General features: G+C 30.9%; 2 pseudogenes; both read left to right on the forward strand.

Annotated features, from left to right (window-relative positions):
- Positions 1 to 60: 60 nt before the first annotated feature.
- Positions 61 to 1,352, forward strand: LOC149572570 (4-hydroxybenzoate decarboxylase-like; annotated as a pseudogene).
- A 5,948-nt stretch (positions 1,353 to 7,300) lies between these two features.
- LOC149572571 (uncharacterized) lies at positions 7,301 to 9,012 on the forward strand (annotated as a pseudogene).
- The last annotated feature ends 2,028 nt before the right edge of the window (positions 9,013 to 11,040 follow it).

Raw genomic sequence — 11,040 nt, forward strand, 5'->3', positions numbered from 1 at the left:
ACTTTGTGGGCATTTGAAAGCAGGGGCTGAAACATGTCCTCCATTTTGGAACTCGATGAAATGGAAATGTCTGAGAGGGGACCAGACTTGGACATTGTAATTGCAGGCGGGGGATTGGCAGGTTTGGCTCTTTCCCTTGCCCTTCAACACAGAGATATTGAAGCCCATGTCTTCGAATGTCACCCATATTTCAAATCTGATACGGCCACTGCAATTGGCATCGGCCCCAATGGTATCACTGCCCTTGAAGGGATTATGCCCAGCTTGAGCTCCATCGTCTCCCAGGCAGGCACTACACTAATTTCCTTGGTACTGAATTTTGATTCACCACTTACTTTAGTGGTAAGTTTGAACTTGCATTACTAGAAGTTACTGTAGGTTCATATGGGTGCCTAAATCCCTGATTTGATCAATACTTACAGGGGATTACACTCTGTGGTTTCTCCGTACGAAAGATGAGTCAGAGGATTTGGCAAATTCATTGGTAGGAGGACGAGGCAGCATTGGTATCGCTGGTTGTAAAGCTCGCGCTCTTAAACAATTGGATGGCCTTGAGGGATGGGACGATCTTAGAGAAGCCATTGATGTGACCAGTGAGGGCATTATATCATAAAGGAAGATCATGGACAGGTTGCCCTTGGATAAATGGACTGATGCAGATGGTCACGTCCTCCTCATTGGTGATGGTATTTACTGTTTTCCTCTTTGACTTTTAATCCACTCTTCTTCGATCATAACACCCGTATAATAGTCCGAATAATGTTGGTCTCCTGCAATGTGAAGCCTGAATTAGTCTTTTAACCCCTTTTTTGGGGTGACTTGCTAGTTGCAGACAAACTTCATTTACCAGTGAATGTTTTTTTGTGGTTAGTCATAGTGTTGAGGGATTGTTTGTTTAATTGTTGGCAATGGTGGATTCATTCAGCTGCACATGCTCAGTATGCTGGACCAGGACAAGGCGCCAGAACTGCATTTGAAGATGCCCATCAACTCTCACTTCTTCTTCAACTCGCATGTCAGCCATCTTTTACAGAGGAAAGCATTAGAGATACTGTCAAAAGGTAATTTACTAGAGAGTGACAATGTCTCGTAGATTTAAATCTATATAACAAAATACTAGTAGCAACTTTTGATTGTGATAGTTTACCAGATTTGAAGAGATGAGAATTCCTCGGATGAAAAAGATGCAGCAATTCGCAACCTATGCCACAAGACTTCGAAAATTTCAACCTGAGTAGTATCAGAATTTGACAATGGAAGAAAGAATAAGAATGTTTGAGGAATACTCGAAATGGGTTCATTCGTACCCCAACAAGCAAGAGGGCGACCCTGACTCCATCTATTTCAAGTGAATATGACTTATATTTTTAATCTTTGTATGTGGAACTGAATAAGATTCTCAAATTAATCTTACCTTGTCTAATTAGATCACATGAAACAAGGGGCTGAAGTGCCCAAGTTCCTGTGGTCGGTTATTTTAATGTGGTCGGTTATTTTAAATGCTTGAAATAGAACAACAAATTGTCTTGTCCTTTAAATCTGTAAAGACTTACTACATTTAATGCACTGATGTGGTTAATTGTTTGACTGATTTGAAATGCCTAGGGCTTGTAGGCTTAAGTATGATGAATTATCAAAATGTTTTCAACGGTGAATGGACAAATGGTGTCGTAGTAAAGCATTTACAGATATTAATTTGCGAGGAACGTTGTTATCGTTTGAACAAGTGGAAAATTTTGATAATATAACAATGCAAGAGCAGACAACTATAATCAAAGGCAAATATATTTAATGCTAATTGGATGCATGTATGTTCTAAATAAGTGTAAAGAAATCAATAAAGCTTATTTGAATGCAAGATAACTATGTTACCCGGTGGATGGCATGATCATGTACCACAAGGCTGAAATGGAGCAGAGATATTGATTTGTGGGTATGTTCCAGATAGCTGGAATAGCATTGTTTCAAAAGCTTTTTTAATTTTTTAATGTGTAGGGTGGTAGTATGACATGATGAAAGTAGTTGTTGTGTAAGAATATGTACATTATGTAAACGAATTTTATAATCATATAGGCACATACTGAAAAAATATGAATATCCTTTTAAGTTGTAACCTTGGAAATACATAGTCTAATATTAAGAGTACACACTGGAAAGAGATAAATATGTATGCAAGATGAAATCTTGGAAGTATCTAGTGGAATATATAATAGATGAACTAAATAAGTACAAAAAATAGAAAGCATATGCAAGATAAAATCTTGGAAGTATCTAGTGGAATATATAATAGATGAATTGAATAAGTATAAAAAATATAAAGCATGCAATAACATAGATGCAACCACTGTAAATGTCAATAAATAATAAATAAATGACTTTTATGACCTCTACATACTTACAACTTCGGGATTGTATTGAAAACAAAAATATTTAAAATTTACTCTATGAAATTTAATGCCACCCTCGAGAGACGTGGAGGACATAAATAGTTGTACGACACAATAAAGAAGGCTCTATGGTATTTGAATTGAGAGCCTTCTTTCTCCTTCCGACTTTTAACTTTTTTCATAATTAGATTATAACTAATATTAACACCTAGTAAACACTCTTTTAATATAAACTTAGCTTTTAGACTATAATATATATAATACTCTAAATACACCAATAAATATTTTTAAAAAAATAGTTCACACTACCAATAATACAAAGAATACCAAAACTCACATAAACAAACTAGGATGATTAAATGTTGTCACTTTGAAAATTTCAATAAGGTACCTACAAGACGAGGTAATTGTCCTTACATAAGACGATGACTTAGGTCAGGTTTGGATTTGGGTCTTTCAGTTACCTCCCTTCTATCACCATCGAGACATATGAAGGCACACACATACCTATGAAGCCATGTGTCATATGTAATCACATGTACAAAATATCATAAATGCATATATAATATGTTAGTGAACACACAAAATGGAGAAATAATTAATGCATTGTATGAGCCTTGCAAGCGAGTAATATGATATTCTCCCTCTTCATACAAACACATTAAGTAAAGATCATCATAAGCATGTATATAAAACATGTCAATATCCTTAGTCATCCTCAATAACATTATTACAACTACATGCAAGACCAAAGTAATATATATCATAAACATAAAACATAACCATCATCAAAATATGATCATAAGGATAATATTATAATGAATTAAGAATATCAATATATCCACCATAAAAATAGATCATCTAGTAGCATCTTCACCAAGTCATTATACCAAAGCATTACAAATAACCTAGCACACATATCAAAGTGAAAAAAAAAGTCCTAGATTGCACATAAGTTCAAATAAAACCATATGCAAGGGTATTACATCCAACCTTTTATCTTGTTTGGTATGCTAACATTCTTTCATTTGTCTTGTAACCTCTTCTTTCTCTCTCCTTAACTACAAATGTTTGAGTTTGATTTGAGACATCAAGGAAATACATTAGTTGATTCAAACCAGAAACTATGCATGACACCCAAGTTTTATAGGAACTAATTTAGTAGAGAGAGAGAGAGAGAGAGAGAGAGAGAGAGATGGTGATTACCTGAGGAGAGGAGTGTACGTATATAAAGGATAAATATCCTACCAAAAAACTAGGCAAGATAACACATCCATAATCCACCTATGCGCATAAGTATGATTAATCCATCATTATTGCCCAATCAATCATAACTTAGAATATGAGGAAAATGAGTAGGTCTTCACAAAAGTACTCAAGTTCAGAGCACCTTAGAAATACAAGGAGAATACCTTGTGTAAAAACTCTTATCGTAAATAAGGGTACACGATGAGAAGTACAATTCACTACCACATCTTAACAATTTTAAGATAGAATTATAATCTCAACAAATTCATCGTCTACAATTAACACTTGTTTTTGCCCTGTTTAGGTTATAAGCTAGTGTTCCATTAACATCAACTAGCTCAAACACATGTGAATTAGAATGGGTTTAATGAAATAGACATTCAAAATTTTGCAAGTTCTCTATCACTTAGTTGTAGTATGATATTAAACAAATAAAAGCTACAAGCTTCCTCACATGTGATGCCTAAGAGTTTGATGTCAATAAAATGGAACAATTTGTGAATGATTTTCATGCACATATGTGAAGTTATCTAAATTTTGTACCTTCTTGATGGAAATGTAATGTGATGCATACTTTGAAGAAGGCAATGCCCCATATATTTGTTGTGCATTTAAAAATTATATTATATTATTAGTATCTATCATGGTACTTGTGTATCTCTCTTTATTGCAATTGTTGTATGTTATCTCCATCAAAGGATTTCATTACTTTTTCATATGGTTCACAAAGAAGTGTTATAGTTCAACTTTAATAAAAAAATTTAAGCATAATATAGTTTTCATGATCTCTATAGCTTTACCCCTAATTTTTTTGTGTAATTAAAATAGACATTTAGTGTTTAAATTGTACACCCATCATTTATTCCAATTCAACTAAAAAAAATTGTAATAACTATTTACAAATTTAGCCATCTATATTTTAAAACCCCTTACATAAAGATTCTTCTTTAACCCTACTTCAAAGTATGGTAAAAATACATGTCTAATTATTTATATAATATGAATGAATTTACTTATACTATCATTTATATTTTAATTATCAACTTTTTTAATAACTATTTTTTTGAATGCCGTACCTAACTCACTATCAAAGCCATCTTTAACATTTAAATTGTTTTTATAATCTTAATGAATTTGCTTTTATTTTCATTTGTATTTTAATTTTCACACTTTTTTAAATAACTAAATTTTAATTAATTAATTTATTTTGTTCTTTGGGCGGCAGACAACTTTTATGCTCGGATTTCACTTTGTGGGCATTGAAAGCAGGGAGTGAAACATGTCCTCCACTTTGGAACTCGATGAAATTGAAGTGTCTGAGAGGGGAGCAGAGTTGGACATTGTAATGGCAGGTGGGGGATAGTGAGGTTTGGCTCTTTCCCTTGCCCTTCAACACGGAGGTATTCACGCCCATGTCTTCGAATGTCACCCATATTTCAAATCTGATACGGCCACTACAATTGGTATCGGTCCCAATGGTGTCACTGCCCTTGAAGGGATTATGCCCGGCTTGAGCTCCATCATCTCCCAGGCAGGCACTTACACCTAATTGTATTAAGCACATTTATTTTAGAGACGGGTAGGAAGATCTGCCCAGAATAACAAGCGTACCGCCCAAAGAATATATTACTATTAGCTGGAGATTTGTGCAGGAAACCCTGGCAAGTTTAGTTGATAATAAAAGACTTTGTGTTCTCCAATAAACTTATAGGGTATCGCCCTTCTAAGGTCCACGTCTCTGTCTTTTGCTCTGCTTTCATTGTATTTTTTTGGGAAAAAAAAGATTTGGTAACTTATTGTTGGCAATTGTAGGCCTATTTTAGATGTGGAGATGAATTGGATAGGATTTAGGTCATCTATGTCAGGAAAGTTATTTGTGGAAAATGTCTTTCAAATGTCAATTTACAGGACAAATAAAAAATATTGTAAATCTATTTTAGAAAATTGAGATGTACAGAAAAATGAGAACATTAAAAAATAATATTCACACAAGATAAACACAAAAAATTCTATGTGGGAAACCTTTCGAGAAAAATCCACCACCCAAAAATCCCCAAAAAACTTTGTATTATACTAAACAAATTACATACAATGAACTCTGTTTCTAGACGGGCTCACAAGCTCAGATTTCCTTTACAATCAACCTAACTTTCATAGCCTTTTCAACCCAACAAATCCAACAAACATTTATACACTTTGTAATTCATTTATACACTCTGTAATTCATTTATAATAAATATAATATAAATAATATAAATATAAATATTTTTATTTTTATTTAATTTAAAATATCATATAAATATTTTTATTTTTATAATAAGTATTTATATTAGTTTACTATAAAATTTGATGTCAATTATATTCTTTTTACTTAATGTATAAATAGAAAAAAACAAATCACTCTGCAATTAACCTTAATAATTTCTAATGACCTATTATTTATAACTTCTTAAATTAAAAAATATATATTTATGACCTAATAATGACATCCAAAAAAAATAATATGTGTTCAGGATTTGATAAGTATAAAAATTATTTCTTACATTTAAAATTTTGACCATAATTTAATAAAAATTTCTTAATAAGCTTGTTATTTTTAATAAGTATTATATTTTAATAGTTAACAATAGATATAACAATATTTTATTAATATTTATTATTTTTATTATTTTTATTATTAATTATTGAAAAATTAAATGTTAGACTATTATTGACAAATTAAATGTTAAACTATTATGATTATTTCTATAATTTTTACTTTTAGTAAAATTAAATCTAAAAATATAAAGTATATTGATTAGATGTAAATTTTAATTTTTAAAAAAAATTATTTAACAATTCTTTGGATTTAAGCAAAAAATGTGCCAAAAATATAATAGTTAGCATTTTAAAGTATTTTAATGATAAAAATTTAATGAGAGATAAGTCTTCACTAGACCTAGTGTATGTAATTGAAACTAAAATGTTAACTAGAAAAACTATTTATTATTAATTAAAAAATAAGTTTTTTTAAAACTTAAGAAGTCATAAATAATAAGGTCATTAGAAATTATTAAGGTGAATTGTGGGAAGAATTTTTTCTATTCATATATTAAGTAAGGAAAATATGTAATATACAATTGACATCAAATTTTATAGTGAACTAATATAAATACTTATAATAATCTAACATATATAAAAATATAAAAATTATCTTTATTATTTTTTTATAAACAATAACATTATATGATTTGACAATAATATGATATTTATTATTTTATTAAAAAAAATGTATAAAATTGAAATATAAATGTTAATTAGAAAATTTATTTATAAATCATATCATTTTTTAAAAAGTTATTTAAATTAGATACATATTATTAATAAAATATACGAATAACTATTATTAAAAATCTATTTAAATTAAACACATTAAAAAGTTAATAAATAATCATAATAATAGTTTAATATTTACTAATAATAATATTACAATAGTTCATTATAAAAATAATAATATTGTTAACATACTATATGAATATTTTAAATCTATTAACAATTTATTAAAATACAATACATTTTTTAAAGCTTAAATCAAAACTTCTAACTTGTAACTTTAACTCATACATATAAAAATATATATATATTAAGCAACTGACACCAGATTTTGGAAACAGCGCGTAGTAAGGATGAACCAGGAGGACAACGGAAGTGTCAGAGTCGGGAGGCAGACGGAAATGCAAACGGCACGGTGCAAATAAGTTGCACCGTAGCCGATGCCTTGCACTATTAGACTTTGTGATTCATATGATGTCACATTCACTCAATACACCGAGAACATCGTACTGCAAATGATGCAGGTAGGTACGACAAATTTTCAGTACGATGAGTCCACCTCCACTCTACGCTAGGACCTCCACCTCCACCGTACTTTGTTACTCAAGAACCTAGACTAAGCAGATGGGATATTGTTTGCTGTGAGAAAACAGATAGTGGGGGATTGTCCAAGGTACCTCAATTGTCCAAGGAACCTCAATTTGGTGCATTGGATTGCATTGATGTACAATCCACATCTCAAGTAAGCATTTACAATTAGTTCTGGTTCTGCATCAGATCTGCTTTGTGTTTTTCCCTTTTACTTGATCATGGGATTTTAATTTAGTAGAGTTTATATGGGTATCGAAGAGGGTCAAGTTGTTGTCTGAACAATGGAGAATATGCAGTCCCACAACATTATAGCCCATACAGGTACCCATTTATCTTTTGATTGGAAATTTAGGGAAATACGATCCACAACAAAATTCTTATATAGTTGTTGTGAAGGAGGACCTTGATTCTTATATAGAGGCCCTAAATGGGTATGTTTTCCTTGGTACTAGATTGTGATTCGTGACTTACTTTAGTGGTGAGTTTAAACTTGCATTTCTAGAAGTTATTTTAGGTTCATATGGGTGCCTAAATCCCTGACTTGATCAATACTTACAAGGGATTACACTATGTGGTTTCTCCGTACGAAAAATGACTCAGAGGATTTGGCAAATTCATTGGTTGGAGGACAAGGCAACATTGGTATCCCTGGTTGTAAAGGTCATGCTCTTAAACAATTGGATGACCTCGAAGGATGTCCAATAGTGTTCAAGAAGCTATTGATGTAACCAGTGAGGACATAATATCCGAAAGGAAGATCATGGACAGGTTGCCCTTGGATAAATGGAGTGATGCAGATGATCACATCCTCCTCATTGGTGATGGTATTTTCCATTTTCCTCTTGATTTTTATTTCATTCTTCTTTGAATCATAACACCCATATGAATGATAGTCCGAATAATGTTGGTTTCCTGCAATGTGAAGCCTGAATGAGTCATTTAACCCTTTTTGGGGTGTGACTTGCTAGTTATGGACAAACTTCATTGATCAGTGAATGTATTTTTGTGGTTAGTTATAGAGTTGAAGAAATTGATTTTTTATTCAGCTGCACATGCTCAGTATGTTTGGCCTGGACAAGGCGCCATAACTGCATTTGAAGATGTCCATCAACTCTCACTTCTTCTTCAATTCACAAGTCAACCATCTTTTTCTGAGCAAAGCATTAGAGATGTTGTCAAAAGTTAATTTACTAGAGTGTGACAATGTCTCATAGATTTAAATCTATATAAAAAATACTATTAGCAACTTTTGATCGTGAAAGTTTACCAGGTTTGAATAGATAAGAATTCCTCAGATGAAAAAGATACACAGTTCGCTAGCTATGCCACAAGACTTCCAAAATTTCAACCTGAGTGGTACCAAAATTTGACAATGGAAGAAAGCAATATAAGAATGTTTGCGGAATTTTCGAAATGGGTTCATTCGTACCCCAATGAGCAAGAGGGCGACCCTGAATCCATCTATTTCAAGTGAACATGACTTGTATTTTTAATCTTTGTATGTAGAACTAAAGAAGATTCTCAAATTAATCTTAGCTTGTCTAATTAGAGCAGAAGAAACAAGGGGTGCAAGGATTGTGGTGGGTTAATTTAGAGATATGTAATTTGTGAGGAGTGTTGTTATCATTTTGAACAAGTGGAATTTTTTTTGATAACATAACATGTAGGAGCAAAAAAACTATAATGGAAGGCAAGTATATTTAATATTAATTGGATGCACCTATGTTCTAAATAATTGTAGAGAAATTAATAAAGCTTATTTGAATGCAAGATAACTGTGTCACATGGTGGATGGTGGATGCGGCTATCCTCCTTATAAATTGTATAGTTGATCAATTTTCGAAAAATTGAAAACATCATGGATTTTTTTCGAAAATTTAAGTATTTGATTTTCATGATTTCGCATAGTTTATAGCAAAAAACAACAACAAAATTGGAAAAAAATCACTACATTTTTGTGAATCTAGGGGAAAAAAAGTTTGACTTTGTTTTGTCTTTAGTGCATTTTGTCTAGAAATGGCATGATCATGTACCACAAGGCTGAAATAAAGTAGAGAAAATCAAATGCAACGGATTTTTTTTAAAAATGTTGATTCATAGGTATGTTCAAATAGCTGGAATATTATTGCTTCCAAAGCTTTTCTAATTTGTTAATGTGCACAGTGGTAGTATGACATGCTGAAAGTTGTTGTTGTGTAAGAATATGCACATTATGTAAATAAATTTTATAACTACATAGGTTCTTAACTGAAAAAATATGAATATCCATTTAAGTTGTAACCTTGGAAATATCTAGTCCAATATTAAGAGTACACAATGTATCCAAATTTTAGAAATTTATATATACTCACTGGAAAGAGATAAATATGCATGAAAGATGAAATCTTCGAAGTATCTAGTGGAATATATAGTAGATGAACTAAATAAGTATAGAAAATAAAATAAATATGCAAGATGAAATCTTGGAAATATCCAGTGGAATATATAATAGATGAATTGAATAAGTGCAATAACATAGATGCAATCACTGTAAAAATCAATAAATAATAAATAAATGACTTTTATGGCCTCTACATGCGTACAACTTCATGATTGTATTGAAAACAAAAATATTTAAAATTTACTCAATGAAATGATGTCTCAATCTACAAAATAATGTGTCTTATTAACTAAGTTATAGATAATAATTAAACAAAAATAGTAAGAGAATATAAAGTTATCATCAAAAGGAGCCTAAACATAAATAGATTCAGAATTACAAGTACATGTGTAAAACACTTAATCAACAAAATATTTTGGTTTTACTACTAGTCATACATTTTCCAATTGCATGCTTAACCCACATATTTATTTTGACATAAAAGTTGGATATCTAAACTATAGTTCAAAACAAAAATATTCATCAAAATGAAAAATCTTCCAAGCTTCTGGTTTTGCCAAATGGGTGTTTCGAGCACAAAACCTTTAAAAGTAATTCTATATTGTAACTATTGAAAACTAAACCATCATCCATTTAATGTAAAAAAAAATGAGAAAGTTTGAAGGATAATGAATTATAAATGAAACATATGAAAACCCAATGTTGGATCTTGGAAAGAGTAGTCCCTTTCTTACAATATATAAAGTGAAGATTAAATAATCCAAATGTGGGATTAAAAATTATTATTATTTGAGAACTAATTGAAATGTGATAGTAAGACACCGTAATCATATAATTGATGTTTTTATATTAGAATTTTTTTCAACTATGACACTAAATTTTGGTTTAAAAGAGACATTATGTTTCATAAAAGCAACAAAATAATGGTGAGGTGGTTTGTAATGACATTGTAAGGACCACTTCCTTACAATTATTTTTTTATCTTAAGAAATGAATGTCATCTCTATTGGAAGTGGTGGTTATTCTGAGAGGAGGGGGGGGTTGAATTAGATTAGAGCTTTTTCATTCAAGTTTCTATTTTATACATCTCAATTATCGAAACATTAAATGTTGAATCAACAT

Source organism: Cupressus sempervirens, chromosome 2, assembly GCF_028749045.1.
Source record: "Cupressus sempervirens isolate cs-2001-9-10 chromosome 2, ASM2874904v1, whole genome shotgun sequence".
Taxonomy (NCBI): Eukaryota; Viridiplantae; Streptophyta; class Pinopsida; order Cupressales; family Cupressaceae; genus Cupressus; species Cupressus sempervirens.